This window comes from Trichechus manatus, unplaced genomic scaffold, assembly GCF_000243295.1.
Source record: "Trichechus manatus latirostris isolate Lorelei unplaced genomic scaffold, TriManLat1.0 scaffold00104, whole genome shotgun sequence".
Taxonomy (NCBI): Eukaryota; Metazoa; Chordata; class Mammalia; order Sirenia; family Trichechidae; genus Trichechus; species Trichechus manatus.
In genome coordinates, this window is record NW_004444040.1 from 3,990,269 (window position 1) to 4,001,296 (window position 11,028).

At 37.8% G+C, this 11,028-nt stretch overlaps 1 protein-coding gene across 1 annotated transcript in view; it reads right to left on the reverse strand.

The window, feature by feature from the left end:
- Window positions 1-9,582, reverse strand: part of GPCPD1 (glycerophosphocholine phosphodiesterase 1) — an 89,872-nt gene extending 80,290 nt beyond the window's left edge. The window contains exon 1 of the mRNA XM_004383047.3: window positions 9,564-9,582. The gene's annotated coding sequence lies outside the window, so the exon portion shown is untranslated. The remainder of the gene's footprint in view (window positions 1-9,563) is intronic.
- Window positions 9,583-11,028: the final 1,446 nt, after the last annotated feature.

The following is an 11,028-nucleotide window of genomic DNA, read 5'->3' on the forward strand; positions in this document are numbered from 1 at the left end:
AAAAAAAAAAGGTTGAGAAGTTAGAGGGTTGATATGTTGTGGGGTTGTTAACCAATGTCATAAAACAACATGTGTACTTCTGTTTCATGAGAAACTATTTGTTCTGTAAGCCTTCACCTGAAGTACAATAAAAAACAAACAAAAAAAAATACGGTTAATGGTTATACGTAGAAATATTTTTTGTCTAAAGTTTTTTAAACTGATTTTATTTGGCCTTTGTGCAATGCTTATCATTAATTTCTATCAGGTCTTTCACTATTAAGAATATTATTTTTATAAATTAATCATGGCCATATTAAGTTTTGTCATCTGCAGGTAAGTTTTTACTTTGCTGATTTGCTGAAAACATTTGACCAAAATATCTCAACAAAAAGATGGACTATATTAGACTTGTGAAAAAGACTGTGACTAGACTCAGTCAAGATTTCCAGAACTCTTATGCAGAAGCTGATGGGTTCATACACTGCAGCTGATCCAGAAACATGTGGAACAGAAATTAACTACATAAGACTGAATAAACAAAAGGAAACTATGGGTTTTATGTGGGAATATTGCTGATATTTTCAGTTCCTAATTTATGGATATAAGAAACTATTTTCATTTCTCCTAAATTATCTAATAGATGGGTTTAGATATTGTAACTCTTGAATTAGAAGAGTTAAGAGTTGTTAAGAGTTGTCCTGTTGGTAACCTTAGCAAAGTTGTAAATATCATAACCAGAAAAGTGTCTGAAATTTGAGCTACAATTTTACAAAATAGAATAGTATTAGCTTTCATGTTAGTCTCTCAAGAAACAGTTTGTGCCTTAATAGATAAATGTTGTTGTGTTTATATTAACACTGAATCTGAGGTTTTACAGAATGTAGGTGCTGTTGAGGCACACGAAAAATGGTTACTAATGCTGCTTATGTATAGACAAGTATCTCATGAGATTTGTTTCCTTGGTTCAAAGACCTTTGGGTCATGGTTTCATTGGTTACTTCAGACAATTGGCCTAATATAAGTGTTATTGTTTCTATTCTACTTCCTAGTTTTCTGTATGGTGCCTGGGATCTTAAAAACCAGATGATGCCCAATTACCATTTATTGAGCACTTTTGATAAAAGATTCTGTAGCAACATCATGATCCAAAGGAAAGAATGATGAGAAAGGTGTATGTAATTCTCCTAGAACCCAGATTTCTGGCTTTCATGGAGGTTGGGGCAACCTACACAGGACATCGCCTTTGGGTGTCCTTTTGAACCTCAAGCTTTGAGAAAAAAAATGGTTCCTGAAGCTACTTTGAGTCAAACAATGGTCCAGATAAACTAGTAAGACCATTTTGCTCTGGGCATTGTGCTTTTTTCCAAAGAATTCAGTCTGTTTTAGGAAACTAACTTCAAAGATCAGACTGAGAGTTATGTTTAAGGTAAATCAGTAATTTGTTTAATCAGTCTTTAAGACAGTGTCATTAGAAATACCTGTCTAATGTTTGTAACCAAACTGTCACCCTCTTACGATGCAGAAAATTATGTATCTTGAAGAAACCAGCTTCTCAGAGGAGATCGACCTCATGGCTCAGACTCCATTTTGTCTTAGGTTCCACTTCTGCTTCTGAGAAAGTGATCCATGACTGTTAATAGGTAAACCAAGGAGGGGCAGCTTGCCCTGGCAAGAACACTTAGTATGTTTTAAACAGACTAACTGAAGAGCTTTCTACAGGAGAAGTCCATCCTATATTATCTTCCTAATCATTAATTCTCTAGTGGAAACTTGGTTGTCACATGTAAATTTTTCTGTTTTCTGTTTCCTCTAGACAAACTTGTGTGCTCCTTATGGATATATGTTTCAGTGTATATCCAACTATACTAACTTAGATGATCCCTTTCCAACTCATAGTGAATTCAAGTGGACAGTCGCTTGTTTAGGTTCCTGACGAATGCAGGGGCAAGGCACTTTGAGAACTTTCGGATTACCTTTAGATATTCATAATAACAACGCTAGTAAATATTGGAAAGGTAATGTTAAAATCATTATCCACTGTGAAATAAAAGTCAGAAAAAACGCATCGGTCCAATATTCAGGATATGGTTAGTAGGTTAATTCCTACTTATGGTATAGTTGAAATGGAAAAATCTTTAAGAAATTTGTCAAATCACTATGGGGCTAATAACAGATGAAGTTGTTAGTGAGATGGAAGCACAACAGGGAGCTCTGATCTCATAAAGCCAAGGTGACATGAGATAATAATAATCTTAGATTTTTATTATCCCAAGAAAGTAGTCTGTGCTATAGAATTAGACAGCAAGCTACTTGGTTACACACTGTAACACTCTTACAAACACCAGATTTGTTTGGTTGGTTACCATCAGGAATAAGTGCATGGGCTAAATCACTATTGCAAGGAATAGTAATTTTCTTAGTCTATATCCAGATAGTATTAGGCATAATAAAATTTATCCTCTATTGTCTTTCACACCTAAAAGGCAAAAGAAGGCCTCGGGCTAAAATGTTGATGTGCGTTGAGTCTGCTAACTTCAGCAATGCAATTGATGAAAACATCACTCCTACTTAATAACCTGATGAAGAACCAGATGGCATCTGGTGGAAAACCAGTACTGTGAGTTTAAAGAGCCTGCAATGGCCACCATCTAGGAGCTCAACTAAGTCCAGGTATTGATCATCGATGTGTTACTTCTAATCTCCGATCAAAAGGAGGGAATGATTTAGGAAATAATATTGGAGTTATTATTCTCAGTCCTTGAACATAAAAAATGTGATCCAGCTAGGGGCTCACAAGGACTCACAAAGACATATCAACTGGGCCCTGAGGTGTAAAGACAATATCTAAGATAATCTTGGAAAGTATCTTTCAGGGAAACTTTCACATAAAGCCAATCAAACAGAACACAAAAGACTTTCCACTCTTGTCTTTTTCTATTAGCATTTAGTGAATAGAAATTTGTTGGACCAATGAAGACCCTCCTGAATCTCGTTACGGAAACCTGTACTGATGATTGTTAAGAAAGACCATTCAAAATGTAGGATCACAGTTTCTAGCCAATCTGTGAAAAGATAAAGCTTTCAATGGTTTTGCCCATTTGTAAGGTTAATATATACTGATGGCTCTGTAATGGCTCCTTGGACTTGGGCAGACATGGCTATGGCAGCATGCTTGTCCATTTTCCCATTCTTGCCTATTCTGTAATACTCTTTGGACTCGGGCAGACATGGCTCTAGCAGAATGGTTGTCCGCTTGCCACTTTTGTCCTTTGGAATATATGCCAAATAAAACTTTCTTTTTGCTTTAAAAAAATAAAATACCACAGGGTATTTCAGATGAATTTTGAGAAGGCACTCAGCACTTAGAAGAATATTTACTGCTCCCTAGTGTACCTAGGCCTTCTCTGAGCCTCAGTTCCTTCACCTATGAAGGGATTTCCTATGTCATCGAATCTAAAACGTCGATTATAAGACAATACTAAGAACTAAAAATAATGCTGCCTTTTAAACTATGCATAATACTTTCTTACAACTTAGAATGTTTAGTTTTACTTACTAAAAGTGCTCTTTTGGGTCTCTATTTAGACATACATTTTTATCATATGTCATTCTGCACATGTAACAAGGAAAATATAAGTGAAATAAATTGTTTAGGTAGTCCTAAAACTTCTTCACATTTAGAGTACAACTCTGAGTAACTTTCCAATGGCTTTGTGTTTCCAAACAATAACGTGCATGAACATTAGTGATGCAGCACTATTTTTTTTTTAAAGCACTCAAATACTATCTCCAGGATTTTCTCCAAGCCACCAATACCCGTTGGCCAAGTTTTCATGCTGTTGCTTTTTATTTTTATCCTAAGATAATGTGTTGATAAAGGTCTACAGACAACAACCAGGACTCCTATTCCATCTTCAAATGGTCTGTTCACCGAAACATCCAGAGGTTGTAACTTTCGGTCATGCCACCCGGAAAAACAGTCACATCCAATCATGCCCAGGGGATGACAGCTATATCAGGACTGCCACCTTGCCATCAGCGATTTCACAGAGGTTACAATTTTAAAAAGGGGACCTTAGAATGGACGTAATAAGGAAATACTTTGCCTAACTCACAGATTTGGGGAATTAAGCTAATTATAAATACGTATGTATATATATATAATATATACATGTATTATATATGTGTGTGTGCACAATACATACACATATATACACACATATATTTATTGAAGATTTAAATCATTAGATTACTTATGTTTTTAAATCTATGTAATTAAAAAGGGAGAGCTTTAAAAAGTCTTTTTTATTTAATGGAAGAATAATCTAGAAAGATTTATGAATCTCCTTCCCCACAAAAAGGGGATCAACTGATTGAGGAAATCCTTCATTAAATTTTGACTAAAGTAACTTATTGATAAATAAGTCATCTGTGGACTACCAGCCACATACAAGGGTCAGTTCAAGTTTTTCTGTTTAGTGAGGGTAGCATTCTAAAGAATCATACCTAAGAAGTGGGCTACGGTTTGTAAAGAACTAGCATGCTAGTGAAAGTGGATATCATGAAGCAGTCATTAAAGAAAAATTACCACGAATAACATAATTACAACTCTGGAATTTATATATTCTAAGGGCTCTTTAGGAGACCTCAGAAAACTAAGAAGCAAAAGTTTTATCAGAAAACACTGCACTGAGCCATTTTGTTTCCAGTCTGTTCCATTTTATTATGGCAGTGAAACCTTTGAGATCCAGAACTCAGTGGGACTGGACTGCCTTGTTTTTTCTGGGTCTGGCAAGTTTTCCGTCTTTGACAGGGTGCAGTATCTCCATCCTTCTATCACTCATGTTAGTGGAAAATATTTTTGTTTTCCTTCTCTGACAGGTGTCTGCTTTACACAGGTTCCAGCTTTCACAGGTTTTACTGTATTATTATTATTATTACATCTATCCAGATGCTTCTCAGTCTTGTGCTTTCTGCATTAAAATGAGTTCCCAAAGGAGATTCCCTTTACCGCTCAAACTGTTCAGCAACTGACTGGCAATCGTTTTGGTGAAAATATTGGTAATTGTACACAGAATGTGCCACTGTTTTCCAAGCAGATCCTTACTCTGAACAAAAAAAAAACTCCCACAGCACCACTGCCACGCACCCAGCAAAGAAACTCAGCAGCAGCTAAATCCAGGCCAGCAGATAGCCCGTGCAAGCTGCAACTGGAAGCAGGAAGGCAGGGTTCTTGGCATAGGTGGCACACTTCTTGTAGGAGTGATTTAGATGGAGATTAAAGCGGGGATTCTGCTCTCTGTTCTACTCCTGCCTTGCTGTTTCATAACTATACCTTTGTGGTTTTGCCTATAAAACAAAAAAGAGAGTTTTCTTCAGCCGCTCACCCAGCGTGCAGTGAGAACTAACATTTAGTTGCATTTATCTGTTATAGCTCTATTTTGCCCTATTATTATCAAGCCCTCAAGAGCAGGATCCATGTCTTATTGCTGTTCATATTCCAGCGCAGTGCCTGGCACATAGCAGGTATAAAGTTGTTTATAGAGAGGAGGGAAATATTCAGGAAAAAGTATTAAGTAAGTTTGTCCATTCTATATGTCAACATTTGGGTTATTGATAGTAAAACAACACTGTGTACCTCCTGGAGAAGCAGAGATTCAGCTGCTGGGGTCCCGTTGCTGCGGCCTCCCTCTTACACCCATGCCACCTTGCCCTGCAGGAGTACTGCTCTGACATTTAGTAAGATGACATAACTGACCCACAGCCATGGACACATTGCCCACATGCTGATTTTTTTTTCAACTTAATTTTGAGCGCACACCCTATCCCAACACAGGCCCCCACCACCTCGTTACTCACCCCCTACCCCTCGTCCTAGCTGTACATTTCATGTTTCTTGCCTAGCCCAGTAAGCCTGAGTTTGAATTCCAAGACAGTAGAGCAAACTCCTGATTGTCTTAGTTTTGCTGTGTTAAAGGGAAGCCCACTCATCTATCAGTTTGTCATACTGTGGTGGCTTACATGTTGCTATGATGCTGGAAGCTATGCCACCAGTATTTCAAATACAGCAGAGTCAACCATGGTGGACAGGTTTCAGCAGAGCTTCCAGACTAAGGCAGACTAGGAGGAAAGGCCTGGTGATCTACTTCTAAAATTAGTCAATGAAAAGCTTATGGATCACAACAGAACATTGTCTGACTCTCTTGCTTTGGACATGTCACCAGGAAGAATCAATCGATGGAAGAGGATATGTTTGGTAAAGTAGAAGGCCAGCAAGGGTGAGGGAGACCTTGGGTGAGAAGGATTGGCTCAGTGGCTGCAACAATGGACTCAAACATACTGGTGATATGAAGATGATACAAGACTGGGCAATGTTTTGTGATGTCAAAGAGGAAAATTAATAACAGACATCTTACTTCGATTTTAAGACTTTTGTTACCCAAAAAAAACAAATATTAACTGTAAAAGAATTTCAGACCCCAAATTAATCCCACCAATGTTTTTTTTTTTCCCCTACCCAAAATTGCTAAACTTTTCTTTCCTATTCGAAGTCAGGCTTACTTTGATTTCAAAAGGTATCAAGGCTGCAGGTGGGTAGAGGGCCAGAGACCACTGTGTGACATGATATCAGTTGATTTCAGTAAAAGGGCGAGGGCAGGGCTCAATCAATCAAGTTAATGTTAGTGGAACGGTTGATCTTCTACTCTTGTCATTGTAGTTACATAGTTCACTGTAACTATCCTACTTCAAGCCATTTGCTTTTTTTTGGAATCCGAATGGTCTCCCTATATGCTTATAGAATAACTGCTCAGAATAAATCTTATGTTTCAATTTCTTTGAGGTTTTGATTATTTTTAACAGTTATGTTGTACGTAAGGTCACAGTGAGTCAGAGTCAACTCCACAGCATCCATTCATTGATCTATGTATCTATCTATCTATCTAACTGTCTGTCTATCTTCTTTTCATCAAAAAGGTGGGTGCCATAGCCATGTTCCTTACCATGTTTTCCTGCTAAAAGAGCAGATGCAAGGGGCAGGGAGAGAGGGTGGGAATCATCCAAACCACTTGGAACGTATTACCATACAATCAACTAATGTGACTCTGTATACAAATGTTAAAACAGCAAAAATAAAATAATTAAAATATTTTCCTAAAGGAAAGAAAGAAAACCCTTAGGGGCTATGAAAGTGACTACAGTTAGACTTCTAACGCCATTTTTTCCTCCCAGTTTAACTAATTGCTAAGCATTTTTTTGAAATCAGAATAAGTGGTCTTCATTTATTTAATACAAACATCATACTACGATTCACGGTTAGAGAACTGAAGGATAGTGTGGTTAGTCAACAAAAGCCCTTCAGAGATGGAAACTGGGTCCCAAATGATTTTTATTACCCAGCCAACCATAGAAAGAACCAGCTATCAGTTGGTTTTAGAGACATATATTTTACTGGGTTTGGGAGGGAAGTTACAGGTAGGGAGTTTATTAGAGAAAGATACTGTAGGAAAATGGCAAGACAGTCTGATGAAGCTTGCCATTATTGTCAGTAATTCTGTCCTTAGGTCCCAGATCGCATTTCAGGGAAACCACTGTCAAGTCGCCACCAATTGATTCAAATTGTGGGATTGTGTCCAAGTGGAGACCCACTGTTTAAGGCAAACAGCCAAAATACTTTTTGTAGAAGATCAGAACTCATCTTGGGAATTTTAAGGAATTCAGAGACCTAAGAATCCTGTAATAGCCAGGCCATTTCTTGTGTTTTCACAACAATGCTGATTCTGTACTATGCCAGGTTCAGCCAAACCAAGTAACCCCATAGTTGCCTCTCTTTTCACCTCTCTTTCTAAATACTATTGGTATGTTGTCTGTGTTCAATATGCTAAGTTCATGTCATAAGCTGTATTATGAATATATAGTTTCAGGAGTAGCCTTCTAACTGCTACCTGAAAGGTTGGAGATTTGAGTCCACGCAGAGGTACTTTGGAAGAAAGACCTGGCAATCTGCTTCTAAAAACTCAGCTATTGAAAACCCTATGAAGCACAGTACTATGACATACACGGGGTCACCATGAGTTAGAATTGACGAGATGGCAACTGGTAGCTGGTATCCCTTTGCTTAGTTCAACTAATTCTCCACTTTCATGGCCTAAGTGCAAAGTGATGATGATGTTAGTAATAATAATAGTAATATTATAATAATAACGGTGAGTGGGAGATTTTTTTCTCCACACTCTGCCTCTATGGATTAGATTCCATTCCTTCCTCAATTAAGTCTCTTCTTTTTTTTTTTGTATCCCAATGACTCTCCATAATTAGATAAATATTCTTTAGCTGATGCCCCCTACTTCTCAGACTTTATCTCTGATCCAAGATATCTTTGTCCGTTTCAATTATACTAAAGGACTTAGGGCCTCCTCAGCCTAGAGCTTTGCTACTCAAAGTGTGGTCCTTGGACCAGTAGCATTGGCCTCCTCTGAGAGCTTGTCAGAAATGCTAAATCTCAGGCCCTACTCTAGACCTACTGAATCAGAATCTGCATTTTACCAAGATTCCTAGAGAATTTATATGTATGTAAGCTTGAGAGATTCTGCTCTAGAAGACTTGTCTCCATTGGCTACTCTCCCACCCACCTGAACCACAGTTAACTCCAAGAAGCAATCAAGTCATCTTCAGCTTGTCTTGAAAACATTTTCTTTTCCTTACAAACATCCTCCTCCCTTTTCCTTAGTCTCTCCTTTGTTGGTATGACAAATATTTGTGTGGACAAATTCACATAGACAGATTTCCATCATGGCTGGATTGAACTCTATTGAATGTATTCATATCTGGTTTTCAATCTCTCCCTTTATTACTTTGCCACTAGATTGTAAACTTCTTGATTTCATGAATCTTATTTCTATTTTAAAGTCCCAGTATCTAGGAACGTGGATTTGGTAAATTCTGTTGCCTAAGGAAGTAAAGGATTGACTTCCAAAGCCCACCCTCCTTTGTAATTAGACTCAGCTAGTTGAAGGACCATCTAATCTTTAGTAGAGCTTGAAGAGATTTCATAATCACAAATCATTAATCTCACATGATTATTTAAATTTGGCCCAGGGCTGTGCACCAACCCACCCTTAGAGATGTTCCCCAACCCTTATCCTATTTCCAGTACAAAGGATGCTGCCCTGGGCCCAAATGAATAGGTCTGTTATCTTGCTCTGGCATCCTACTGCCACCACTGTCTTACACTGAGCATTCTCCTTTGGTTCTTTAGGTCTGAGGGTAAGCATCTGTCTTCTCCTGCCCAGACCCCAGGATGGTACCCTTTGACTCTAGGTCCAAAGACCCCTCCTAGCAGCCAACAGAACAATCAACTCCACAGAAATACTAATACAGGAACATAAAGATATACAGATCAAAATATTCATTGTAGCATAGCTTGAAATTGTCTTCCTAAAATTAACAAAATTTAAAAATAAAAACAACATAAACATCCCTCAGTAGGTAACGGTTACATCAATGATGATCATTTATTTACACACACTAAAAAAATACTACACAGCCACAAAAAATAGTGTGATTTCTCTTTATGTACTCACTTGGAAAGATGTCTTGTAAAAAGAACAAGTTGTAGAGCGTATTGTTTGATCCCATTTTATCTAAAAGAAAAAAAGTATGTTGTCAAATATACCTATGATAGTATTTTTTTTTTTTTTAATTTGAAGAAATGCACAAAAAAGTAGTGGGAATATGTGAAACTGTTTCTTTTTTGTGTTTTTCACCACTTTTCAAATATTCTGTGTGAATATCTGTTTATTTTTTGATTGCATGAGAGTAAACCAACAATAATTAAAACAAACAAACAAACCCAAACTCATAACCATCGAGTCAATTCTGATTCACAGTGACCCTATAGGGTAGAGTAGAACTGCCCCATAGGGCTTCCAAGGAGCAGCTAGTGGATTCAAACTGCTGACCTTTTTGGTTAGCAGTTGAGCTCTTTACCACTGCACCACCAGGGCTCCCAACAGAAAATAGAAGGATTTTTCTTATGCAAGCAAACTAAACTACAAGCCTATCGTCTAATATCTGAATTATGGTAACCAAGGAAACAAAAGTATGTGAAATTTTGGAAACAAAAGTATCACTTCCTGTTTCCACTGAAAATCCTCCGTCAAATCAGGTAAAGAATTGCCATCAACCGAAAATAGCGTGTACTTGGCATGCAAACCACTGCTTCCTGCCTCCGCCCAAGGCAGTGTGATAAACCTTCCTGCTGCACCCACCCTGGGGAGAGGCCCCACTGTCCTTTTCCCCACAATGCTCCAGGAAGCATCTACTACCCGACTGGATTTGAAAGAAACATGATTGTTCTTCCTGTTCCAGCTGTGGACTTTTCCACTTACTTCTCAGCCTCTCTCTCCTGCAGCACTCGTGACAGATATAGTTTAAAGGCACCGTGTATCCGCATGGGCACGCACCCATGATTATAAAATGCCCTGGACCTTTCCTACATCTCCTCTCTTAGACCTTCCATCCAGAAAGCACAGCACAGCACAGGAGAGTGACAATGACATTATTATTCCTGCTCGAGTTTATTTTTAAAGTTAATTTGCATGCATGGGTATGCAACCTAAGCCTCCATTATGATCCAAACAGAGCTGTATTCAACAATTGCTCAAATGCTTCATCACTGAAAAAGTACTTTATATGCTGGGACTGAAGTGCAAACCAGAAGCTCTGCACCAAGATTGTTAGCAATTAGGAGGATTTTATATTTCCTTTTTTTTTTTTTTTTTTTTTTTGCATACGGGTATTTTTAAATTTTCTACAGTGAACACCGATTGCATTTGAAATAGAGAATAGCTATATACCAGGCAATGTGCTAAGAATTTTACATGCACTAGCTTATTAAATCCTCACAATCGTTTTTGAGGTACTATTATTAATCCATTTTACAGACAAGGAAACAAAGGCTAATGAGTTTATATAACTTACTTAGTTCAGCTCAGCTGTCTATTTTTATACAAACCACTAACTCCCTGGAGAAGGACATCATGCTTG